Genomic DNA, 6,006 nt, shown 5'->3' on the forward strand with positions numbered 1-6,006 from the left:
ACCTCTCTGCCGTCTCCTCACATCCCAGCCCCTCCAGCTTACCAAGGGTTCAACACAGCAGAGTGCCCGTGTCCAGAGCAAGATGCTCAGTGACATTTCCTGCTGGAAGAAGGCCGTATTTCCAAGCATGACACCAGACCTTTTATGATTCCAACTCTTTTCCCTATACTTCACACTTTCATTGCACATAATGGCTGTGCTTTAAGCACACATCTGTGCCTTCTACACTCTATTGTTACCTGATCCTCTCCAGATCCATGTATCTCCAAGGCCAATGCATGTCCTACTTGTCCTGTGAAGCTCTGACTCCTCAGGCTCTTAATCTTTTATTGCCTAACCTTGTTTAGCCACATTTCAGATTTTATATATACATGTCTAATAGGAGATGTAACTTTCATATAACTTTAATGCATTCAGAGGGCTCAAAAAACAAAGTCTAGCAATTAAAAAAACTGGCCTGTGTAACTAATAGGATTTGGTTTTCTTTATGCAAAAATAGTTCTTGCTGCCTTTGCAAATATGAAGCAAGCCAGACTAAGGACAGCCTAGTGTTTCTCACCTGGGGCTGTCCACTGGTCTCCCCCAAGTTTTACTGACACTTGACAAGTTTGACACCCCAGTGTGCTTTCTTATTACTAATTTGAAATGAGGCCTGAACACAGGAAGTCTTAATTTCTCTGATTTTATTTGCCAGGTGAGGATGAGAACCTGTATTAGCAATTTTCCATCCTGACGGTCAACTCTCCATATAAACTTATAAAGAGGGTAAAACCTTAAAGAAAATCACAGTTTAATTTTGCCTATTAAAAATTTTCAAAGTCTTGAATTTAATGTTTATGGGTTGGGGATGTAGCTCAGCAGGAAGGTCACTCAGCATACACAAGACCCTGGATTCACTGCTCAGCACTGGAAAAAAAGTCACTAACAGATTATTAACATAATCTTGTTTGCTTAGAAGTCCTGATGTCTGTCAAAATAAGCAATGATAAACTGCAATTTAAAAATGATAGTAATATTTATGAATAATATCAACACAGAATGAACACTAGATTGACTAAAGTATTTTAAACAATTAATGTGAGACTCTAGCATATTTTAATTAGCATAAAATATAGAGAGAACTTTTACAGTAACCAACAACAAATCTTCTGAATTATGCTAGAAATACTGGGGACAACAGGGATTTTCAACTGCCCTTTAAAGTAACTTTAAGGTTTTAGGGACATGAGCAATTCTAGTGTTCCAAAGCTTGTGATACCAGACAGCTAACGTTTTAACCAAGACTAGATTTTACATATTTTAATAATTTGCCTTAAGCAGAAATTTAACAGCCCATTAACTTTTAAAAGTGATTCAGAATCTGATACACGAGTAGGTGTCCCTATGCTCTGGCTCTCTAGGCTCATCCAGAGGTTACACTAGATAAACTGTCAGCCTTTGACAACTATACTGCTGCCCTCCTGTGGACTGTAGAGGGTCTGACCGTCCTCTGCCCGTCTTGCTGCCCTCCTGTGGACTGTAGAGGATCTGACCGTCCTCTGCCCGTCTCTGTGAGGCTGTCACTGCTGAACTCCAGAGTCATTAACTGTATTTTAGAACAGGTAGAACACCAGCTCTCTTCTGCTATTGGGAAAGTAACAATTTCTTACTTCTTAATACAGGAAAAATACACTGGGAGAACTGATGTGAACACACAATTTCCCTTCTTGCTTACATAAAGCAGATAATGCTGGAAAACTACCAACCTTGATTCCTGACTGGACAAACCCAGTAAAACTTGAGACAGGTAGTAAGACTGATGTGAGAAATAAGACATGAGTTTAGCTCTGAATATTGTTATACACTGCAATGCTAAGCGCTGTGTTGAACCACTAGAAACAGGAGCTCTGATGTTCTGATATTCGATGGTATTTGGAGTTTGTAGCTTCACTGGGAATTCAGGGAATATCTAATGCTTAGGCAAACACGTTAAGTATGGTGACTGGAAAAATTAAGCATCTGATTACCTACCTCCACCTGCCACATCTCAAAAATATATTAAATTTGTACTTGAGGTGAGCTTCAACCGTGAGAATTCCTTCTGTAGGCTCCTGAAGCAGTATGTTTCTTAAATTCTGATGTACAGGTCAATCACATCGTGATCTTGTTAAAAGGTGAACACTGGTCAGCGAAGACAGTGCAACCAATGAAGCAAAATGTGACCCTGCTGACCTCTGAAGCTTGAAGAGAACAAGTCAAATAGTACAGCGTATTTATAGACAAAGAAGACAAGAAACCTATTTTTCCTTCTTATTTCTGAAGGGTTTGTATCTGATAGTACCTTGATTTCAGTCCAATAAAAACATCAGATTTCTGCTATATAGAACTGTTAAGAATGTGCATGTTAAGACATCACTTTTGTGCTAATTTATTAAGAGCAGTTACAGGAAATGTATGCACCAACATAAAAACCGGAAGCAAAGAACTAGGACTAAAACAGTATGGCCTTTTCAGAAATAGGGAAATGGCTCTCAACCCTGGCTGTATACCAGACTCATCTGAGACCAATTAAAATAGTACTTCCTTACAAGGACAGGACCCAAGGATCACTCTTTCAGTGACCAAAGCTATGGCAACATGCTACTGGGTTAGAATGTGCCCCAGATATAATATATTAACGGGACTATCTTAGGCTTCCCTAAAAACTATGTACATATTAGTGTGCTAGGTATTCCTGAAACTATATGCCAGTTTCCAAATAGAAGGCCGGGGCCAACTTCTTTTAAGACGCTCGGGTTCAGACTTAATTCATTTGCTATACTAAACTGGTTGCAGATCTTTTTTCCTCCGGTTAACAAAAGTACATTATATTCACTTCTAAAAAGTCTGGTAAGGCTTAATAATGCCTCAAAGAAAGACTTTCTACCTAGGTTGACAGCATGGCTTTATAAGCCTGGTTGAGGAGGATATTGCCAAAAGCAAAAGTATTCTGCATTACCAGTCAATTATGAAAAACTACCCGAGTAACAATTTTATGTAAGCATTTAGATAAAAAAAATAGTGTTTGAGAGGTGTTCTGGTTTCATTTTGCTTCTCAGAACTTCAGGATATGAAACTGCTTAAGCATTTGTCTTTGCACTTTGATACTAAACTCTATACCACTTATTTAAGAACTAGAATCACAACCCGGGCGTATTTTAATTTTCCAATATGAATTAATTGGGAACTTTGGACAGGGAAGCTAAGTTTTTTTTTTTTTTTTTTTTTTTTAAAAAGGCTTAATGTTTAGTTAATACCATGACCCAAATTGTCATACTTACAGGAGCCGTGGTCTCCTAGTTTCATGGAGCAAATTAAACAATAGAGCGGAGGGACTTAGCCATTCCCACCACCACATCCTGAGACTTAGAACATGGATTCGTCAATCAAAAGCTTGAAATAGCTCTGCAGCTGCAGGATGTATCGTAGTCACTGGGAAGTCTTTCCAGCAAATGCTCCTCCATTCACCTCCCAATTCCAGCACAATAGGCAAGCAGCCATCTGGGGTAAGACTGCTGGGATGTGGCCTCAGAGAAAGCTTCCTGGGCAGCTGATTTGTCACCAGTTATTGAAACCCACTGGCTTGAAATGATTATACTGCAGATAGCTTCATAGTTAGCTATGCAACTTCTATGGAAGGGGCCACCTGCTTTCCTCCTCAAGGTTCTCTCCCCATGCTGTCAAATCTCTGAACAGTTTTACAAAATTGTCTCACCGCCTATTCAAGGGTTGAAATAAACTATCAGCCGAAAGTAGAACTCCATCTGCTACAAGTGCAACTGAAATCAGCCTGCTCCCCTTTAAGAGCCACATGACAGTTCGGTTAACTATGTTCCCTGCAGCAACACTGACAGGGGGAGGGGCAGAGTCCACAGTTCCCTTGGAACCAAGAGTAGTCTTCCCATTGAGTAACATCCCGCAGCCTAGAGCTCCCTTCTGTCTCTGATCATCTTTCACATTTAGAATTTCATCCCTGTCTTAATGGCCTTCATTTTTAATGTTTGTCTACAGCAACCTACTTCTAATTCTTTATGAATGGCACAGCAAATTAACTTTCCAGGGCCCACTCCTCATTGCCACAGAATTATGAATGGAAAATAATAGATTAAAAACACAGACATGATAAATTGAATATAGCAAATCATTTATTAAAGCTAGGATGCATGAACATACTTTTAACACGAACACGGTTCAGCAGCAATCAGGTTATACAATTCATAACAGTACCACATGTCAGAAATTACAATTGTGGATATCAGATAAATTACAAAAATTTAAATTTAAAACCCTGTTATCTCTAACTTCTGCTACCACATACATATGCATTAAAGAAGCTAGGAAACTGTGATCTTCCTTTTCTGCTCTGCCTGTGTAGGAAACGACAGGCTGCTGCTGACCAGACACCACGAGGCTCTGAGGCTGGTGCTTTTCCCCCTACATCATAACCGATTTCAAATGGTGCTAGACAAAAACAGACTCTGAACACCAGGAGAAATCGGTCAGCCTGTGTAAGAGATGGGCCAGTGGTGGTCTTCAGGTCTGAACCTCATGACAGACAAGCGACAAGTCTGACGTCAGCTGTGCTGCAACCACGACTGATACTCCAGGCATCTTCCAGGTACAGGCAGGCAGTACTGACGCGGGTAAAGCGGCCCTCCAGGTATGGAGCACCCTCCCCTTCCCTGCTACAATCAACACCCAAGACATCACTGGATGATGAGCAGTACAGGTCAGGTCCAAGCCGCCCTCCCCCTCCCATGAAATGATGGATAAATTAGATCACTCCCTACCCCTGATCCATGCCCTTGCATTTATTTTAAACAACTTTCCCACTATCACTGCCTCTAAACCAAACAAACTCAAGAGCAAATTTCACTATTCCAAGTCTTCCCTTGACTTCTTGAAGGAGAGAGCCAATCCTGTGTGCAGCTGCTCCTCTGTAGTCTAACCTCTGCTATGCTGCAATTCTTACTCCTAAAACACTGATTTCAAATGGTGCTAGATACAAAGATGGAAAAATCTAAGCCACCATGTGAAACCAGCTTCCAGAAGAAGAGGATCTCGCTGAAGAAGGCAGAGAGGTGCAGTCGGAAGATCCAGCCTCAGCTCTGAGAATCATCTTGCCTGTCAGAGGCAGAGGACAGCATACAATGCCGCTAGTAGCAGCATCAGAGTCACAGCCAACATTCTGAGCAGACGAGACCAATGCAAAGCTTATTCCCGGTATGACTTCACATTAGTTGTTAAAAATTATTATACACAAGGAACTAAAAGAACCAAGTCCATTACACACATGTACATCTATAATGTCTTGAATTTGTGTAGTATTTCCCAAGATGCCCAGCGGCATACATTACATCACTCCTTTAGGACAGTTACCTATGAGATGTTAACTACTGAACACAAATTTAGCACCTAGGTCAGGACAACTATTCCATGAGTATTATTCAAAAAGAGCACATGTTCCTCCTCTCCATCCCATGACCCCATAGGCTGGCAATTTGAATTAACCCAGAGTAACTTTAAAAGCTGGTATCTTATTGTATTATGTAGATAATCCTCTAACACAAAAATAAGATAAGCTTTTAAAATTTATGTGAAAATAAGATTCACAAACTATGTTCCAAATTGGACTGCTTCTTTGCTACATGTTTCCTCTGATGTCACAACACAGAGAAAAAAGACAATAGAACCGTATGTTTTCGGTCTCTCCAGCAACTCTTTTTGTCCTCCGGATATAAGCTTATCTCTTTCTACGGCTCCTGACTGCTATAGGGTAATTTTTGAGCAAATATAATGTGAATATCCAGTGTCACAATACTTAGTCGTTCTAAGAGTCCAATGCAGCAGGTATTGTTCTGATGTTTGCACAAGAAACTGTAGACATAGAACCAGATGGACTAATGTCTGTATTCCTGTTCCACTGCTGCTGCTCGGTCTGTACTGTGTGACTGTGATCTCCTTTCCTGTGAACTGAACTCTTACCTA

The sequence above is a fragment of the Arvicola amphibius genome, chromosome 12, assembly GCF_903992535.2.
Source record: "Arvicola amphibius chromosome 12, mArvAmp1.2, whole genome shotgun sequence".
Taxonomy (NCBI): domain Eukaryota; kingdom Metazoa; phylum Chordata; class Mammalia; order Rodentia; family Cricetidae; genus Arvicola; species Arvicola amphibius.